Below are 19,682 nucleotides of genomic sequence, written 5' to 3'. Positions count from 1 at the left end.
AATTCCCACATACACACCATTTAGTACAAAGGATAAACATTATCTGTACCATTCAAGTACTCTGTGCACCCTGTCTTAATTGATTTTACCTTCTTCCCCCTCAAAATATTATCTTGATTTTCTCTAACCTGTTGTCTTAAACAGGTCTTGAAAAAACTGTGGCTGGGCACACTGGTACACCTGCAATTCCAGCTACTCAGAAAGCTAAGCCAGATTGCTTCAGGCCAGTAGTTTGAAAACAAAAAGTGCTGTGAAAAATGTTGGCTAGGCAAAGGGGTTTGGGAATACTAGGGAAAATGTTAGACTGCTAAATGGGTGGTTCTGACAGGCTTCATTCATTTTTAACTTTTAAGTTCAGGGGTACAAGTGCAGGTTCATTACATAGGTAAACTTGTATCATGGTGGTTTGTTGTACAGGTTATTTCATCACCCCAGTATTAAGCCTAGTAACCACTAGTTATTCTTTTGTATCTTCTCCCTCCTCCAATTCTCCACCCTCCAAAAGGCCCCAGTGTGTGTTGTCCCCCACTCTATGTGTCTGTGTGTTCTCATCATTTAGCTCCCACCTATGAGTGAGAACATGCAGTGTTCGATCTTCTGTTCCTGTGTTAGTTTGCTAAGGATAATGGTCTCTAACTACATCCACATCCCTGCAAAGAACAAGATCTTGTTCTTTTTTTTATGGCTGCATAGTATTCCATGGTGTTTATATACCACATTTTCTTTATCCAGCAGACCACTGATGGGCATTTAGGTGGATTCCATGTCTTTGCTTAGAGAAGGAAATAAAAGGGTGTTCCAGAGGGAATACCCAGTGCCAAGCTCTGGTTCAGGAGTGTGGCTGGGATCCTCTAAAATTGCAAGCAGTTATAATTGAGAGTTCTTGCTTAAAGTGTGGTTTATGTTCACCCATCTGGGACTATACTTTTGAAGTCTATACTTTTGGAAGGATAGATGTTTGATGTTTTTTTTTTTCTTTTAAAACTAGTAAGTCATTTTTGTTCAGTTTTTTTAAGTGTCTTTATTTTATATATTCAAAAGTAAGTTGATAATGCTTTCTTGTGCTCATTATGGCTTAAATTTCTACGATGTTTATAAGTGCTGACCCTCTTTTCATCATCATCTTGTGTCTTTTGATCTATCTCCTTCTTTTTCTCTTTACTTGGTAAACAATCTGGCTGGAAATTTGTCTATTTAACTATGGTTTTTAAAGAATCAACTTTATTTTTTATTGTACTGCTTCCTTCTTTCTCTTTGATATATTTTTACTTCATTATAATTTACACTTATTTTGTGTGTTTATGTTTATATTTCTTATATAATTCCAGCTTTTGCTGTATTCAACAGTCTTCCTTTTTATGTGTAATTTTTCACTGTCATTAAGTTCTAAATAAAGTATAACTTCTATTTTTATTTTTCTTTGAGTCATAAATTACATGCAAGCTTCTGTTTAAGTTTGCAAACAACAGCATTATCTGGCTGCCTCTTTTTATTGGGTTCTTTCTTACATTTGGGTCAGAAAACATAGTCAGTCTAAAACAGTTTTCTTGACCTCTAAACATTTTGCTAAATTCACTTATTCAAAATTTTCTGCTAATCAGAATATTATGTAACATAATCAGAACATACCACATTACACTCTGATAATCAATTCACTAGAAAGATATTGTCCCTTATGTATTAAAATTTGTTCATTTTTTGGAAAATATTCTCAGAAATATTTTTCAAGAACACTTTCCGTTAACATTTTACAAAATTTAAAAATGCAAGTAAATTTATGCCTAATCGTACATTAAGTATGATTTTATAAGTGGCATATAAACAGATTGATAATTCCTTTCCTAGAGTGTAGAGATGCCCTATGCACTGCAAGACAGTCAAGGGAAGGAGTTGGTTTGGTTTAGGATGCGTGATAAAGCATCTCATGAAGTGTCTGTATGCTCAGTTTTAGAAAATGGATCCCATTTCTAAAAACTGGATTCATTGACTACATTATTAAATTGTTTCAATGCTGTATTCCACTATCTGTTGCATTCTATAGACTGTTTACTTAACATCTTTGGAATAATCATTAAGTAAACAAAAACTGTCCCCTCTTCCTCAAAACTTTCTTTTATTCCCATGCTTATCCACTGTCATCAAATTACCATATCTGACAGAAATAATTTTAATTTCACCATCAATTGCTAGGATATTAATTTAGACTACAAATAGCTGCATATAAACATAAATGAAAAAATATTTTTCCACTCTTGTTGTTGAAACAGTGGGAGTCCTGAATGATTTGATAGCTGTACAATTAATCAAATAATAGACTACTGGATTAAATCTCAGTGAAGTAAAAATATCTGTGCATAGCTGTAAACAAAATTAAATTAATATCCTCAGTACCTCTTATGCCTTTAATGCTATCAGGATCAGTAGATGTGATTTTAAATGACGATTCATATAAATAGGAATGCACGTAAAATTTAAAAATACTAAGTGAATTTATACCTAATTGTACTACATTATTAAGTATAATTTTCTGAATGTTACTCCTAACCAGTAGCAAATATGTTATATATATGAGATATATGATATGTGTATATATGATATATGATATATATGTTATGATATATATATGATATGTGATATATATGTTACTGGGTAGGAGGTACAGTAGCAAGTTTTCTTTCTTAAAAGAATGGTATACTCTGGGTCTAAGAATGACGAACAGATGATGTGGTGGGCACTTACCAGAGTATTTTATTTATACTGATCTGTACCCCTAGAATATTCAAAAATGAGGATGCATGAGATATATAATACTTTTTATTCTATTTTTCTGAGTTTTCCCTCCCAGTTAGGTTTTCAGAATACAAACATGGAGCAGTTACATGACATAAGGGCAAATAGTATAAGAATTATTACACTTTATTCATTTGTATCTTGTATACTTCCTCTATTGGGTAAATGGATAGATGCAATGAACTGCTAAATAATACTTGTTGAATCCAACCTGAATGAAAACAAAATCTTATGCCTATTGAAAAGCATACAATGTTTGTAGTAGGGAGAAAGGAATCTGATAGATGTCTGATATTTAAATGTAAAAACGTTGGCCGGGCACTGTGGCTCACGCCGATAATCCCAGCACTATTGGAGTCCGAAGCACAGGCGGATCATCTGAGGTCAGGAGTTCAAAACCAGCCTGGCCAATTTGGTGAAACACCGTCTCTAATAAAATACAAAAATTAGCCAAGCGTGGTGGTGCCTGCCTGTAGTCCCAGCTACTTGGGAGGCTGGAGCAGGAGAATCACTTGAACCCGGGAAGTGGAGGTTGTAGTGAGCTGAGACCGTGCCACTGTGCTTCAACCTAGGTGACAGAGCAAGACTCCGTCTCAAAAAAAAAAAAAAGTAAGAACATTATATGCTAACGTGAATGAAATATAAACAATTTTTAATTTTATATTATATACAATGGCAGATCATAGCTGCACCTGTAAGAGAAGATCAAATTAAAATCGGTTATCTGTTTGTTTATTCTCTTATCAGTGCCTGGCTTTCTAGAAAAATTTAGCGATTTTCATGGAATTCTCTGATAAACATTATGAACTCATTTCTTTCTATAATATGTTGGTAATATTGGCCATATATAATAATTTAGAACCTCTTATTCTCCTTTATTTTTCTCAGAGCAGTCATTGCCATTTGACATGTTATATTTTATTTTTGTTAGTTCCCTATTTTACCATACAGCTAATTAAAATGAACTTTTCTTTAATTCAATTACTGTTCTTTTCACTGTTATAGCCCAAGTATCTAAAACAGTGTCTAGCACTAAGTAGTCACCAGGTAAGTCTTTGCTGAGTGAATAAATCTTAGGAGGAAAGGAGAGAGAAAATCTAGATCCTTTATAGTATCCATGGTTTTCTACAAACAGCTAGAATGTAATATTTTATTATTTTGCACCATGTAAGTTAGAATCATTGTGGAACATCACATTTATACAATTCTTATTAGACTATATGTAGATCTCTTTTAAAATAAGCAAGCAAGCAAGCAAACAAACAGCAATGAAGATATGCTGAAGAAGTTTTGGGAGGAGGACCTACATCTTTACAGTTTCACCCGCAACTTACCCATACCCTCCTTCAATGAATTCCTAGGGCTTCTTAGAAAATAGTGGATGCAATTCAGGAAGTGTTTGTTTTAAAACACCAAGAATGATGACTGTCCAAATTCAGAATGTGTTCATGTATTCCATAGACAATGACTGAATATCTACTAGGTTCTGAAAAATGTACTAGTTGCTGCGGTGGATAAAATAATAATAATACACTGTAAGACAGTCAAGGGAAGAGGTTGGTTTGGTTTAGGATGCATGATAAGATATCTCATGAAGTATCTATATACTCAATTTTAGAAAATGGATCCCATTCTTAAAAACTGGATTCATCGATGGCATTATCCAATTGTTTCAATGTTAAATTTCACTATCTATAGTGTTGGAATATTAGTCCAGTAACAATATGAAACCAAAGATACATCACTATCCAGTAAGGCAGTTTATATTATTACCACATAGTACAATGTGTTAACAGAGATCAAAGATAAATGAACACTTCCAACATAAAACGTATAATAATTTACTTCAGGTAACATATTTTTAAATTATGGGTATAATTATGGGCATAATCATAATTACTACTTAGAAATGTATTATGTGTATCATTTAACATTTTATATATAACATTTTGAATTTTTAAAATATTTATGGGTCCTTGTTGTTAAGATGAAGTGGCGTTCCAGAAATAGTTGATTGTAGATTTGTTGCACGTAAAACAGAGAAATCCAGCATTTATAGGTAACACCACAGTTAAGAGGAAAGAAAACTAAGAAAATTGCAGTAGAATGCTTTTGTGAGGAAAAAATGAAATGTCAAAGATAAAATTTTTATGGTTCTTTAATCACAATCATCAAATTGTAACAAATGGAACTTTAAAATTGAATTTGTCTCTTGTCTGAATTACACCTGAGATTATACCTGCACACCAAGTGAAGAATCATATTTCATAATGCATTTCATTTGGCTTTTAATACAGTTATTCTGTTGAAGACATTTCTGTAAAGCTTGCCAGATACAGGAAAAGCAATTTAATAAACACTATGATCAAATAACTACTCAATTGTTCTTCATCTTTTTTAACATTTAACACCTTGCAGATCATTGCTAGAATAAAGTGTGTTATCCCCTTTTCACAATGATTCATTAACCTGTATTAATTGTTCTTTACAAAGTTGTTTTTATACATCTTACTAACTACCAATGTGAGGAAAAGGTCTATGTTGCTTTCATTCAGTAGAAAACACATGCACTTTAATAATATTGTTTCTTAAAAAACACCTATTGGTTTGTTTTCTTTCAGTTTCTCATTTATCATCATTTGTTCATCTTCACTGAAAGCTGAACATATGCAGCCTAACAACAACTTGAATTAATTGAATGTTTCGTATCTATTCTCCAAGTTAAATTTTCAGTTTTGCTCACCTTTTCATGATTATATTAAGAAAATGTAGCCATAATTGCTTGTATAGGAAAAATTACTGAGAAAGACATTCAGATTAAATGTAGGAAATGCTCTAAGGATCTTTGAAAGGAAAGAAATGTCAGGTTCTATATTGTATTCAAGGAAGATAGGAGATGAAAGTGTCAGATATGCAAGGCAGATAAGAAAATAGTTTTTAAAAATAAGTCATAGACATTCTTTTTCTGATAGTTATTGAAAAATCCTGTTCATCAAAAGATATCTTAAATCAATAAAGATTTCCTCAACAACCAGACAAAATCGTTCTGTGTGTGTGTATGTCTTATTGGAACTGTAATTATATTTACAATACTATAATTAGTCGTGTTACTAACTCTTGTTACTCACTAGAACATTATTGGTAATAAGCAGTGACATATCTTAAAGATTTTTCTTGTGTCCCAGCGTCTGCCCAGTGATTAATATGTTAAGCTCCATAAATGTTTATTCAACGAGTAAATTAGTGACTAGGTACTAAGTTCTTATTCTTGTGTACAGTCACCTATAAAATCTTTCCACTCTTCTCTGGGCAATTGGGGAAGCTATGTATAGAAAATGGAAGAGTCTCTGTCAGCCTGGGTTACTAAGGGTGAACCTGAACTTTCTCTGAGTGAAAAAAAAAAATCTATTTTACTGAGCCACAGAGATTTGGATATTCATATTTTATAGCAGTGTTAACTAATACAAGGTATTTTTAACCTTTAAAAGAAAAGAAGAAAAAGTAGAAGTGATACTAATTTCCCAGATGCCATCCAACTCCTCTTTCACCAATAGATAGCATTGAAAGGCGGGAATCAGTGCCTCCTCCTAGTGATAGTGCCTCAATTGAGCAGGGCTTATTCCGAACTCAGTATGCAACATCCCGACAGGGCAAATCTAGGGATTGCTCTCAAGTCACTATCCAACATCCCGATGGGTTGAATGGCATGCCAAACACAGCAATAAGCAATATAAAAAAGCCAGGCCACCCCGGGGTGGGGCCACGTGGCTTCAGACCAGAGAGCGGAGCTACCTTGGCCCAAGCGCTGCAGCTGCCTGAACCCCCGGGCTTCGCAGCCTTGCTTGTTTTCTCTGAACCGCAATAGGATGGTGTTCACAGCGATTCAAAGGGTGGCATTGGGTTGGACGTTTTGGTTACGAGCCAGCCTATTCCCACATTGTACGTGAATGTTTAATGTGCTCTCAAAACATGGAAAATAAGTTTAGTGCACATAGCTAAATCACAAAACATCCGATTTCTGTTTCCTCAGGAAGTCATTACTGCGCCACCACATCACGTGACCTTAACATGATCAATGTATTTCTCTGCCTTGACATTTAAATAAACTATATAAATTAAGATAAGTAGATTAGAAAATCATTCAAATTATACCATAATCTGTACAAATATTGTGTCCCCTGCCAGGCAAGGGACAGGGTGCGGGCGACGGCCGCGTGGCCAAGGCCCCGCAGGAAAGCGCCCAGGTCTCCCTCACTCTCCAGGTGCCCTTTGCACCCAACAGTGCGTGTGAGGAACGAACTGCTGTTTGAGCGTCCCCTGAGATTGTGCGTAGCCCCGTGTAAATGTAATAGCCTCCATGGCTTAATTGGCTATCAAGCGAATTTTCCCAGATGAAAGCAATGTTGGGTTAGGGGACGACGGTGCAGCCACCCAGCCTTTACCAGCAGCGTGCTGCAGACGAAGGAAGTCAAGGTGTGGAGGTGATCACGCAGGTACATGTTTTTGACTGTTTAATTTGAAAGTTCACATTTTTTATGCTTTGTGTTGATGTGTAATTTTTGTACTCTTGGTGACTAGTTTTTGTCAAATCTTTTTTGGAATATTGCTTAAATGTTTTGATTTTATGATAGTGAAGCTTGTATTCGGTGTTTTGCCAATTAATATTTTATGCTAGTAAAAAAAGCAAAAGAGAAAAAAAAAAAGATCTTAGTCTGTTTCTAAGGCCCAGACCACACAAAGTATCCATTTTCCTCTCTTGTCTATAAAACAAAACTCACCTTATCAACAGTTTCTGTTCTACCCAAAGATGTTAAATAAAGTCCAAGGTAGTGGGATGGAGGAAGTGATGTTTTATTGTCTATGGTACGTGTGTTCCTAGGACCTATAAAAAGGAAAGCAGGTAAATGACTTTGATCTGTTTGATAAATGATTTTTATCTTGAGTAGTGTAGTCACTTAAATATGTTGATCCTCCTTCTGGGTGGAAATTATTTCAATACCATGTTGTTTTTGTTATTATTAACTATATATATTATTATGTATATAATAATACATAAAAGTTATAGGAATGAAATAAAAAAATTATTGAAATCCTAACACACAGTTGTAGCTATTTTTCATTCATGTATTTATTAAATATTACTAAATTATTCACCACATGATAAATAGTAAAGCATTTTCCACATAATCATATCTACCGTTTTATTCATGGAAATCATTTTATTTGATTATTTAATTTTTATTTTAGATTAAGCATGCATGTGTACATTTGTTACATGAATATATTGCATGATGCTGAGGTTTGGGCTTCTATTGAACATATTATCTGAATAGTAAACATAGTACCCAATAAGTAGCTTTTCAAACCTTGCCTTCCTTCCTTCCCCTGTTTTGGAGTCCCCAGTGTCTGTTATTTCCATCCTTTTGCTCCTGTGTACCCAAAGTTTAGCTCTCACCTATAAGTGAGGACATGCGGTATTTGGTTTTCTGTTTACATCTTAATTCATTTAGGATGATGGCATCCAGGCACATCTATGTTACTGCAAAGGAAAGGATTTCATTCTTTCTTCTGACTATATAGTATTCCATGGTGTATATGCATCATAGTTTCTTTATCCAATCCACCATTGTTGGAAACCAATGTTGATTCCATGTCTTTGCTATTTCATATTTGCAATATAACATGCAAGTGTGCAGAAGCTCTTTAGTTTAATTTGGTCTCACTTGTCAACTTTTGTTTTTGTTGCTTTTGTGTTTTAGTACTTAGTCATAAATTCTTTGCATAGGCCAATATCCAAAAGAGCTTCTTAGGTCTAATTCTAGGCTTCTTATAGTCTAAAGTTTTACATTTAAGTCTTTAATCAATCTTGAGTTAATTTTTTTATATGGTAAGAGACAGGAGTCTAATTTCATTCTTCTGATTATGGTTAGCCAGTTTTCCCAGCACCATTAATTGAATAGGGTATCCTTGCCCCATTGTATTTTTATCAATTTTGTTAAAGATCAGTTGGTTGTAGGTATGGGACTTCATTTCTGGATTCTCTATTTTGTTCCATTGGTCTATGTGTCTGTTTTTGTACCCAAACCATGCTATTTTGGTTATTGTGGCCTCGTAGTATAGTTTGAAGTCAGGTAATGTGTTGCCCCTGCCTTTGTTCTTTTAGCTTAAGATTGCTTTGGCTATTCAGGCTCTTTTTTAGTTAAATACAAATTTTAGAATTGATTTTCTAATTCTGTGTAAAAATAACTTTGGCAGTTTGATAGGAACTGCATTGAATTTGTAGATTGCTTTGGGCAGTAAAGACATTTTAATGATGTTGATTCTTCCAATCCATAAGCATGTAGTATTTTTCCATTTGTTTGTGTCATCTATGATTTCATTCAGCAGTGTTTTGTAGTTCTACTTAAAGAGATCTTTTACCTCCTTGGATAGAGGTATTCCTAAGTATTTCTTTTTTTTTTTTTTCTGTGGCTCTTGTAAATGGAATTGTGTTCTTGATTTGGTTCTCAGTTTGAATATTGCATTGTATAGAAATACTACTGCTTTTTGTATATTGATTTCTTATCTTAAAACTTTACTGAAATTTTTAATCAACTCTAGGAGTCTTTGGTCAGAATCATTAGGGTTTTCTAGGTATAGAATCCTATCATCAGTGAAGAAATAAAATTTAATTTCCTCTTTTCCTATTTGGATGCCTTTTGTTTCTTGCTTTTGTCTGATCATTCTGGCTAGGGCTTCCAGTATTAAGTTGAATAAGAGTGGTGAAAGTGGATATTCTTGTCTTGTTCTTGTTCTTATGGGAATTCTTCCAACTTTTGCCTGTTTAGTATAACGTAGACTAGGTTTGTCAATAGATGGTTCTTATTATTTTAGGTATGTTCTTTGAATGCCTAGTCTATTGAGGGTTTTAATTATGAAGGCATGTTGGATTTTATCAAATGTTTTACCTGCATCTGTTGAGATAATCTTATGTTTTTTTTCATTTTAAATTCTGTTTATGTGGTGAATCACATTAACTGATTTGCATATATTTGAACAACCCTTACATCCCAGGAATAAAGTTCACTTGACATTGTATTATCTTTTTGATGTGCTGCTGAATGTGGTTTGCAAGTACTTTGTTGAGGATTTTTTCATCTATGTTCATCAGATATATTGGCCTAGGGTTTTCTTTTTTGTGTGAGTATTTGCCATATTTTGGTATCAGGATGATGTAGGTTTTGTAGAGTAAGTTAGAGGAGAATCTCTCATCCTTGATTTTTTGGAATAGTTTCAGTAGGATTGGCATGAGCTCCCCTTTGTATGTCTGGTAGAATTCAGCTATGAATTCATCTAGTCCCAGGCTTCTATTACTTATTCAATTCATTCTGTAATTCATTGTTGGTCTGTTCAGTGTTTCAGGTTCTTCCTGGTTCAATCTTGGGAAGTTGTGTGTTTCCAGGAACGTATTCATTTCTTCTAGGTTATCTAGTTGTGCACATAGAAATGTTCATAGTAGTCTCTGAGAATCTTTTGAATCTCCGTGGGACTCGATTGAATGTCGCCTTTGTTATTGCTGATTGTGCTTATTTGGATCTTTTCTTTTTTGTTAATCTTGCTTGCAGTCTATCAATTTTGTTTACACTTTCAAAGAACCAACTTTTCATTTTGTTGATCCTTTGTGTGGATTTTTGAGTCTCGATTTTATTCAGTCCTGTTCTTATTTTTGTTATTTCTTTTCTTATGCTATATTTGGATGTAGTTTTTTTTCTTGTTTTACTACTTGCTCTGGGTGCAATGTTAGATTGTTAATTTGAGATATTTCTATCTTTTTGATGTAGGTATTTAGCACTATAATCTTTCCTTTTTAAACTGCTATTATTGCATCCCAGAGGTTTTTGTTCATTGTGTCTCTATTTTCATTTGTTTAAAAAATTCTTTGATTTCTGCTTTAATTTTATTGTTTACCCAAACAAAAGTCATTCAAGAGTAATTTCTTTCGTTTCCGTGTGTGTTTGTGTGTGAGTGTCTGTGTTTTAGAGTTCCTCTTGCTATTGATTTTTATTTTTATTCTACTGCGGTCCAAGAAGATGCTTGATATTATTTGATTTTTTTTATTTCTTGACACTTGCTTTATAACTGCATATGTGATCACTCTTAGAGTATGTTCCATGTGAAGATGAGAAAAAAATATATATATTGTGGTTGTTGGGTAGAGTATTCTGTAGATGTCTATTAGGTTCAATTGGTCAAGTGGCAAATTTAAGTCCAGAATTTATTTGTTTAGATTTCTGCCTCAATAATCTATCTACCACTGTCAGTGGAGTGTTGAAGTTCCCAGTTATTACTGAGGGGCTGTCTACCTCTTAGGTCTAGTAGTGATTTCTTTATGTATCGTGATGCTCCAATTAATGTTGGGTGCATATTTATTTAAGATAGTTAATTATTCTTATTGAATTGAGCCCTTTGTCATTAAGCAATAACATTTTTTTGTCCTTATTTCTGTTTTTGGCTGAAGATCTGTTTTCTCTGATATGAGAATAGAAACTCCTGCTCTTTTTTGTTTTCCATTTGCATGATTAATCTTTCTCTATCCCTTTACTTTGAACCCATGAGTGTCATTACTTGTGAGATGGGTCTCTTGAAGACAGCAGATGGGTGATTCTGATTTTTTTATTCCAATTCGCCACTGTATGTCTTTTAAGTGGAGGATTTAGGCCATTTATGTTCAAGGTTAACATTGATATGTGAGATTGTGTTCCTGTCATAGTTTTGTTAGCTAGTTTCTTTGCAGTCTCAATTGTGTAGTTGCTTTATAGAGTCTGTGGACTATGTACTTAACTGTGCTTTTTCTGTGTATTGTTCTTTCATGTCCACATTTAGAACTCCCTTAAGCATTTCTGCAGGGCTAGTCTGGTGGTGATAAATTCCCTTACCGATTGCTTGACTCAGAAAGACTCAATTTCTCCTTCGTTTATGAAGCTTAGTTTTGAAGAATATGAATGTTTATGCTGGAATGTCATTCCTTTTAGAGTACTAAAAATAGACCTCTAATCTCTGCTGGATTGTAAGGTTTCTTCTGAGAAGTCCACTGTTAGTCTGATGGGTTCCCTTTGTAGGTAGTGTTGCTCTTTTCTCTAGCTGTGTCTGAGATTTGTTTTTTCTTTTGTGTTAACCTTGGATAGTCTAATGACTATGTGTCTTGGGGATGGCTGTCTTTATAGTATATAACAGGGGTTCTCTGGATTTCTGGTGTATGCATGTCAACATCTCTAGCAAAATTGAGAATATTTTCTTGAATTTTTTCCTCAGATATGTTTTCCAAGTTGGTTACTCTTTCTTTTCTCTCAGGAATACCAATAAGTTGTAGAATTGGTTTCTTTACATAATCCCATATTTCTTGAAGGCTTTGTCTTTTTAAAAAATATTTTTTCTTTATTTTTGCATGACTGGGTTAATTTGAAGAATCAGTCTTCAAGCTTTGAAATGTTTCCTTCTGCTTGGCCTAGTCTGTTTTTAAGTCTCACAACTATATTTTGAAATTTATTTAGTGAATTTTTCAGTTCCAGAAGTTCAGTTTGGCTCTTTCTTAATATAACTATTTTGTCTTTCAAATCTTGGACTGTTTTTCTGGTTTCTTTGCATTGGATTTCTATTTTGTCTTATGTCTCATTGACTTTCCTTGACATCCATCTTCTGAGTTCTGTGTGTCTCATTTCAGACATTTACATCTGGTCAGGATCCTTTCCTAGGGAGCTAGTGAGAGGCTTTGGAGATCACAAAACACTCTGGCTTTGTGTATTGCCAGACTTCTTGTGCTTATTCCTTTCCATCTGCGGGAGTTGACGCTTCTTTTTTGAATTTGCTTCATTTAGATGGGGTTTGTATTAGTCAGAGTTCTCTATAGGTACCGAAGTAATAGGATAGATGTACATTTGAAGGGGAGTTTATTAAGGATCATTGACTCACACGATCACAAGGTAAAGTCCCACAATAAGCCATCTGCAAGCTGAGGAGCAGGGAAGCCAGTCCGAGTCCCAAAACCTCAAAAGTAGGGAAGCTGACAGTGCAGCCTTCAGTCTGTGGCTGAAGGCCTGAGAGCCCCTGGCAAACCACTGGTGTAAGTCCAAGAGTCCAAAAGCTGAAGAACTGGAAGCATCCAGCGCAGGATAAAGATGAAAGCCAGGAGACTCTGCAAGTCTGCTCTTCTGCCTTCTCCTGCCTGCTTTGTCCTAGCCGTGCTGGCAGCTGATTAGATGGTGCCCACCCAGATTGAGGGTGGTTCTGCCTCTCCTAGTCCAGACTCAAATGTTAATCTCCTTTGGCAACACCCTCCAAACACACCCGGGAACAATATTTTGCACCCTTTAATACAATCAAGTTGACACTCAATATTAACCATCACAGGGCTTTTATATTTTTATTCTCTTTGAAAGTATGACAGTGGTGTATGTGATTGATTGGCTTCATTTCTCGGTAGTTGCAGAGGGTGAAGTTTCCATATATGTTCCTTGGTTAAAGATAGGTTGCTGCAGTGGCTTTCACAGATGTTGCTTGTTTTAGCAATGTATTTTTATATGATGGTATAACTCAAACTTCAGTCTGGTAGATGGACTTAAGAGTAAGAGCTGGCAGGTGGGGTCTTGGTGCATGCTTGCCCTCACTGGAGAATCATGAGAAACAACTTCTTTCAGTGCACGCTTTCTGGGCCCCTATGGGAAGAGCTATTGTTGCATCTGCAACAGTGCACTGGGGAGGGGAGATGGAGGCGAGACATAATTCCTTCTCCAAGTCTGGTTCTGGGCCTTGGTGGTGCTCCTTTCAGTGGCTTATGCCATGGCCACATTTTCTTTGTCTCATGTTGTGCTTTGGCAGGCTGCACTCCCCCTTCCCTTAGGGATGATCCACACTGAGGATTACATCTCTAGGGACACACAACTCTCCAGAGACCCACCAGTCCACTGTGCTTACCAAAGTCAGAGCAGGTTTTAGGGTATGTCTGCAGTTGCTCTGATGATGCAGTATTTCAAGGGTAGAGGATCTCCAGGCAGGGCAGTGGCACAATGGGTGCAACACCAGTATGGAGTCTGCAGCCCATGATTTTCAGCCCAGCAGGCAACCATGGAGTCTGCCTAGCTTATACTCCCCTGACCCAGCAGATCTCCCACAGACACTTGCCCTGGCGGCAAGCCCAACCAACTAGGCTTTCCCCAAGCCATCTGCTCCCACATTGTTGAGCTGCTCCAGGCATTCTGTGCCAGGACACTCCCTGGGAAAGAAGCTACCACCATCAGGCCATACCCTTCATGGTCTGGTCTTGCAAAGGGAGGGGCGTCCAGCTCCCATGCCCCCATGAGAACCCATACCACACCCTTCTCTGCATTCTGACTATGGAGGATCCTCCTTCACTTGAGATTAGGTTACAAATCTCAGCTCAGTGTCCCTGGGTGGTATACTTGAGTCTTGGGGAGTTGGGACTGGGCTCACGGATTTGTCCTCTGGCCTCTAAGCTTCAAGCACTGGCTGTGACTTGGGGACAGGGTGGTGAGCTTTTCCCAGGCTGTTAACAAAACACTCAAGCTATGCAGTGGATGCTGTGCTGTGGACACCCTCTTGCAGGCGTGACCAGGCATGAGGTCTGGGAAGGGGTTGACAGGCAAGGGGGCATGTGGACCAGATGCAACTTAATCACACAGCACTGGTGATGGGGCCTATCTTGGGCATGTGAGCAGGCCAGGCGTGGTTCACTCCCAGCCTGGCGGACAGCAGGAACTTAGCCACTCAGTATGAAATGGAGGCTTGTGGGATGGGCACCTAGGGTTGCATTTTGCTGCAGCTGCACAGCACAACAAAGCCTTCTGGGCTCTGTGTGGGTTCAAACTGTGCCTCTGCATGTGCTCGAGGCAGCTCTCCTACCAGTCCAAAGATCTATGAGGGTCGTAGAAACTCCTGTAACTAGGATCTCAGAGGTACATTATGGGTATGTAGTGTCCCAGGGTTCCTTCACTCACCCCTTCCTTGGGTTTGTTCAGGGTATATGGGCCAGTCCTGATGTCTAGTGACTCTGAGCAGACTGTCCCATTTCTTCCCTCTTCAACCATGGTGTCTGTGTCACCTCTGTGTCAACTTTCAGTGTTTTCTCTCAAAAGATCTGTTTAAAATGTGAAGGTTTACTAGATATTTGGGTTCCTCTCCATGGAAGAGGCACTTCCCAACTGCATCTCCTTGGCCATCTGCCATTCTCCAAATCTTCTTTGGTGCCTATTTTTCCTTTTTACTTTCTGTGCTTCCTCCTTATTCTCTTCCTCCAACACTGATATGTACTCTGACATTCAATTCTAAATATATATATTATAAAAAATAGATATAATGTGCATATATGTGTTCATTAAGGATAGAATACTTGGCTGGGCACGGTAGCTTATGCCTGTAATCCCAGCACTTTGGGAGGCCGAGGTGGGCGGATCATGAGGTCAGGAGATCGAGATCTTCCTGGCTAACACAGTGAAACCCTGTCTCTACTAAACAAAATACAAAAAATTAGCCGGGCATGGTGGCGGGTGCCTGTAGTCCCAGCTACTTGGGAGGCTGAGGCAGGAGAATGTCGTGAACCCGGGAGGTGGAGCTTGCAGTGAGCTGAGATCATGCCACTGCACTCCAGCCTGGGTGACAGAGCAAGACTCCATCTCAAAAAAAAAAAAAAATTCAGAAAGAAGGTTACTACATCTGAATTTCTGAAGATGGTTTTAGTAGGGACGAATTCAATGTAATCCATGGAGTATTCATGACTTTGTAGAAAGGTTAATGAATGTTTCTTTTAGCCACTCGGGTTGGGACCTCTGAATCAATAGGAAGCATAAATGAGAGATGTCAGGGGAGGATTGAAGGATGCTGATGGAGGTGGGAAGGCCTGAAGTGACCCGCCTGTGCTAGACTGAAAGTGATTCAGGCCCCACCCAAATGCAAGAGCAGTGGAGCCTAAATCCTTCACAACTGCACATTAGAGGAGAGAGGATTTGACCATCATCCTGCAATTAGAGTTACTGTTAATCAAGGTAGGAGGACAAGATGTGTTCCCACTTCTGACTCTGATTGCCCTAAATAGAGGCCCTGAGTGGTAATAATTTGTTTTGAAACTAGGAGACAGTTCAGTCAGTGTTTCATCAGATTCATGTTTTGCTGAAAATACTGGCACATTCCTCCATTTAATGAGGAGTCACCACAGGTAACTCAAGGGCCTTAGTCCTGCTGCCCACATAAGGGAGTTCTGGTCCTGAGGAAATGGGGCCGTATTTGAAGGTAACGAAAGGGATAAGATGAGACATGATGGTGTGATGAGTATTCCAGTGACTGCTTTTGGTAAATTTGGGCTGGCATGTGGGTTTAAGTTCCTCTGTCTAGAAAGGAAATGCTCCTCATGACTGACAAAAGCAGGAACAGGTTTTATCATCAGCTCTACACCAAGGCTCTCCAGTTACTAGAGTGGTCTCTAGAAGATAGCATTATCAGCAAATTCCATTAGCAACTAACTTGCTTCTGTGGTGCTGTGTTGTTGTTAATAGTTTTAATTATAGCAGCTGCAATGCAGGGAACCTGATCCAAAAAAGGCACAAACCAAAACCTGTGCTCCTAAGGAGATTATAAGAAATGAAATCACCAACACTGGCCTCTCTTTGGGAGGAAACTGGAAATGGCAAGAGGGACCACTCATGGGCTAAAGCCCAGTACTTGGGTCACAACACACCCTGGAGAGGTCAAGTATGGGCCCCATTGCTTCAGGCCTTGGCTGTGGATCACACCCTGGATTCTTCTCTTCCAGGTGCAGCTCAGTTGCCATGATGCTCCTTGAGTCAATGAGCTCTTTGGTCTGCTCTTCTGCTCAAGCAGAAAATGATCTGCGCTTCACCCTTGAGAAGCTGACAAGAACCACAGGCTTCTTCAGGCAGGTGGTGGAACATGGGTGTATCCTGCAGGTGCTCACAGTATCTCCCTTTGCTCAGGTCACAGAGGCTTGGGGTTTTCCAGCTCTTGACCTAAAATTCCTGAATGATTGTTTTCAAATTTCTTAATGAATAATAGGATGAACTTGCCACCCCTGTCAGGGGGGAATGGGGTTCCTGAGAGCTGAGAGGCCAGGATCCAGATCTTGAGCCTCTTCACCAAGCAGATGCTGTAGAGCAAAGGCAGCAACTATCTATCATCTATCTATCTATCTATCTATCTATCTATCTATCTATCTTTCCCCTTCCCTTTAAGGAAATCCTCAGGACTAGGTGAGATCTTAGATCTAGTGGAGAATCTGAGCTGCTCCAAGCAAAACCTCAGGATCCTGCAATCTGAAAAGGTAGAACCAAGGCAAATGTGGGCAGCAATACCCAGAAGTTGGGTACTGAGCCTGTTAGGGAGCATTTTTTTCAGGGGAGTGAAGTAAACAATGAGGTGTAGAGAGCAGCGAGAATGAGAAGCCAAATCACAGACTGCAAAATCACACAGCATCTGTCCTTTCTCCCTGGTCAGAGAGAGTATGATGGGTAGTCTCCAATATAGAAAGCCCATTGTGTCCTTCAGCTCCCCCATACAGTCGCAGAACAAGCCTGATTCTGAAATTTCTGTTCTCTTTAGGCTCTAGCCTGATTTTCTTGCTCATAAGGCCAAAGGGAGCTGGAAAGGTCCCCATGGCAGGACTCATGGTGGAGAGAGAATGGTCTAGAGGATTCAGGCCTCTGCACACTGTGTCTGGGTCCCTCCTTAAAGAATGATAAAGACAAGTAAAGAGCTTGAAGCAGCCTGGAGTCCAGCCAGAAACCTTTAACTGAGCTTTAAAGGAGATGGTCACAACACTTTTCAGAATACTGGCAAAGGCCTCCTGTGGCCAGGTTTGTCCTGGGATGAGCAAAATTTAATGTTTACCTGCTGTATCTTTGCTTTTAATATATCTGCTTGCCCATCACAATGACGTTATGGTTAATTTCACCAATTTGGTAACCTGCCTCATGGGAAGTACGAAAGTAAGCAAGGGCCAGGTGTGGTGACTCACGCCTGTAATCCCAGTACTTTGGGTGGCTGAGGCAGGTGGATTGCTTGAGCCCAGGAGTTCAAGACCAACCTGGGCACCATGACAAAACCCCATCTCTACAAAATATACAAAAATTAACCAGGAGTGGCAGTGCATGGCTGTAATCCCAGCTACTCGGAGGCTGAGGTGGGAGAATCTCTTGAGCCTGGGAGGCAGAGGTTGCAGTGAGCTGAGATCACACCACTGCATTCCAGCCTGGGCAACAAAGCGAGACCCTGTCTCAAAAAAAAAAAAAAAAAAAAAGAGAAAGACAGTGAGGGTGTCCTGTGAATCAAATCTTTGAATGGATGTTTTCTTAACTAACCAAGACCTCTGTAAGAATTCTGTCTTTGATTCCACAATAAAGTGGTGTGAAATTACTATAAGCAAATGTTTACATGTCTCATTTAATCTTCACAACAATCCTATGAGGCAAGTAGAATTGTTATCCTCATTTTCTGACTGATGAAACTGAGGCTCAGGGGAGGGTGTGACCTTGCCAAGTCCTCACAACTGGAAACCACGGAACAAAATGACCTGAGTCACACATGCTAGAAAAAACTCATTGTGCCTCCCCATGGAGCTTCACAATGGCTATTTCTGTTGCAATAGAGGATGAAGCAGGTGGTCTTTCCAATCAAGAGCTGTTAAGAAAGGCTCCAGTTCTCCCTGGGGAATCTCAGAATCAGACTGAAGATTCGGAAGAGCCTTTGCTGACCACTGAGTCAAACTCCCCAGAATCCTTTTGTAGTACCACTGACCAGTGAGTGATCATCAAACCTCCAAAGACTTCGGTAATTTGCAGATTCTAGGGAAAATTCCATGAGTTAACAGAGGTGAAATTTGAAAGTTCCATAGAGAAATTCTGGAACTTGAAATTATCATAGGAAGATTATTATGCAATTTTGTTCCTGTTAGTAGTCTTTAATAAAGAGACTTCAGGTGAACATTGGGTTGAACCAAGATTACTTTCTCCCATTGTCACCATTCTGATTTCAGATTGTTCCTTGCTGGTTTATATCCTCTTCAATTCCATTTTGTACCAGATAGAGGCAGAGTAGAAGGAAAAACTGAACAACAAACCGCATTTGTGCCAGCTCGAGGGATAAACACCCTCTAAGGAGCATCTCAAGCTTTCCACAAGATTTCAACAGGGTCACCCCAGTTCACAGGCAGGTAGTGTGTCTTCAATGTGTGGCCAATCGCTGTTGGACAAACAGGAGGTGTTTTCCCCAGGATACCCTGCACTAGACTCGGCATCTTTTCAGTCTTCTTCCTATTCTGTCTCCTTCCCAGCACACTGACACTGGAAGCACACTATGTCATCACATGAGCAATTCACAGGTGCCATGAAATACCTCACAAATGTACAGTACTTTAACTGTTGACCCCATGTATTAGGTAAGAAAGATATTATTATTTACATTTATCTATTGGAACTTGGGGGCACAGAGTGTTTAAATTACCTGCCCAAGGGCACACAAGTCACTCGCCTCTTGTGTTTCAATTATACAATGGCTTAGTGATTCTTTCTTTCAGACAATTGTTGTGAGGAGTGAATGGAATTAAATCAAGTCTATGTGGAAAGGGCCTGGAGCATGAGTTCTCAATGCAGGGTGACTACTGTCAGCACCAACTAGTTATGATAATGACAATGATGATTATGGGGAAATAATAACACCTTGAAGTAATAATAATGAAGTTAGAACAATACCCCCAAATGTATGAAAATTACATGTATAAAATGAGTTAGTTTATAAATCGTGAGAAAATGGGCATCCTCAGGTATTGCAGGTAGAAACACACAATGGAATAACTCTTGTCAGCAAGCTAATCCATTTCCAGGAATTAATTTTTT

At 38.3% G+C, this 19,682-nt stretch overlaps 1 protein-coding gene and 1 long non-coding RNA gene across 2 annotated transcripts in view; one reads left to right on the top strand and one right to left on the bottom strand.

Annotated features, from left to right (window-relative positions):
* Positions 1-19,682, bottom strand: part of LOC100969124 (anthrax toxin receptor-like) — a 748,177-nt gene that overhangs the window by 517,884 nt on the left and 210,611 nt on the right.
* On the top strand, positions 7,062-18,491 carry LOC134731064 (uncharacterized). Its single transcript, XR_010113134.1, has 3 exons — positions 7,062-7,283; positions 16,589-16,742; positions 17,392-18,491. It is a non-coding gene; the product is annotated as an uncharacterized LOC134731064 (long non-coding RNA).

The sequence above is a fragment of the Pan paniscus genome, chromosome 8 (genome assembly GCF_029289425.2).
Source record: "Pan paniscus chromosome 8, NHGRI_mPanPan1-v2.0_pri, whole genome shotgun sequence".
NCBI classification, from domain to species: Eukaryota; Metazoa; Chordata; class Mammalia; order Primates; family Hominidae; genus Pan; species Pan paniscus.
This window is presented reverse-complemented; position numbering and strand designations above follow the sequence as displayed.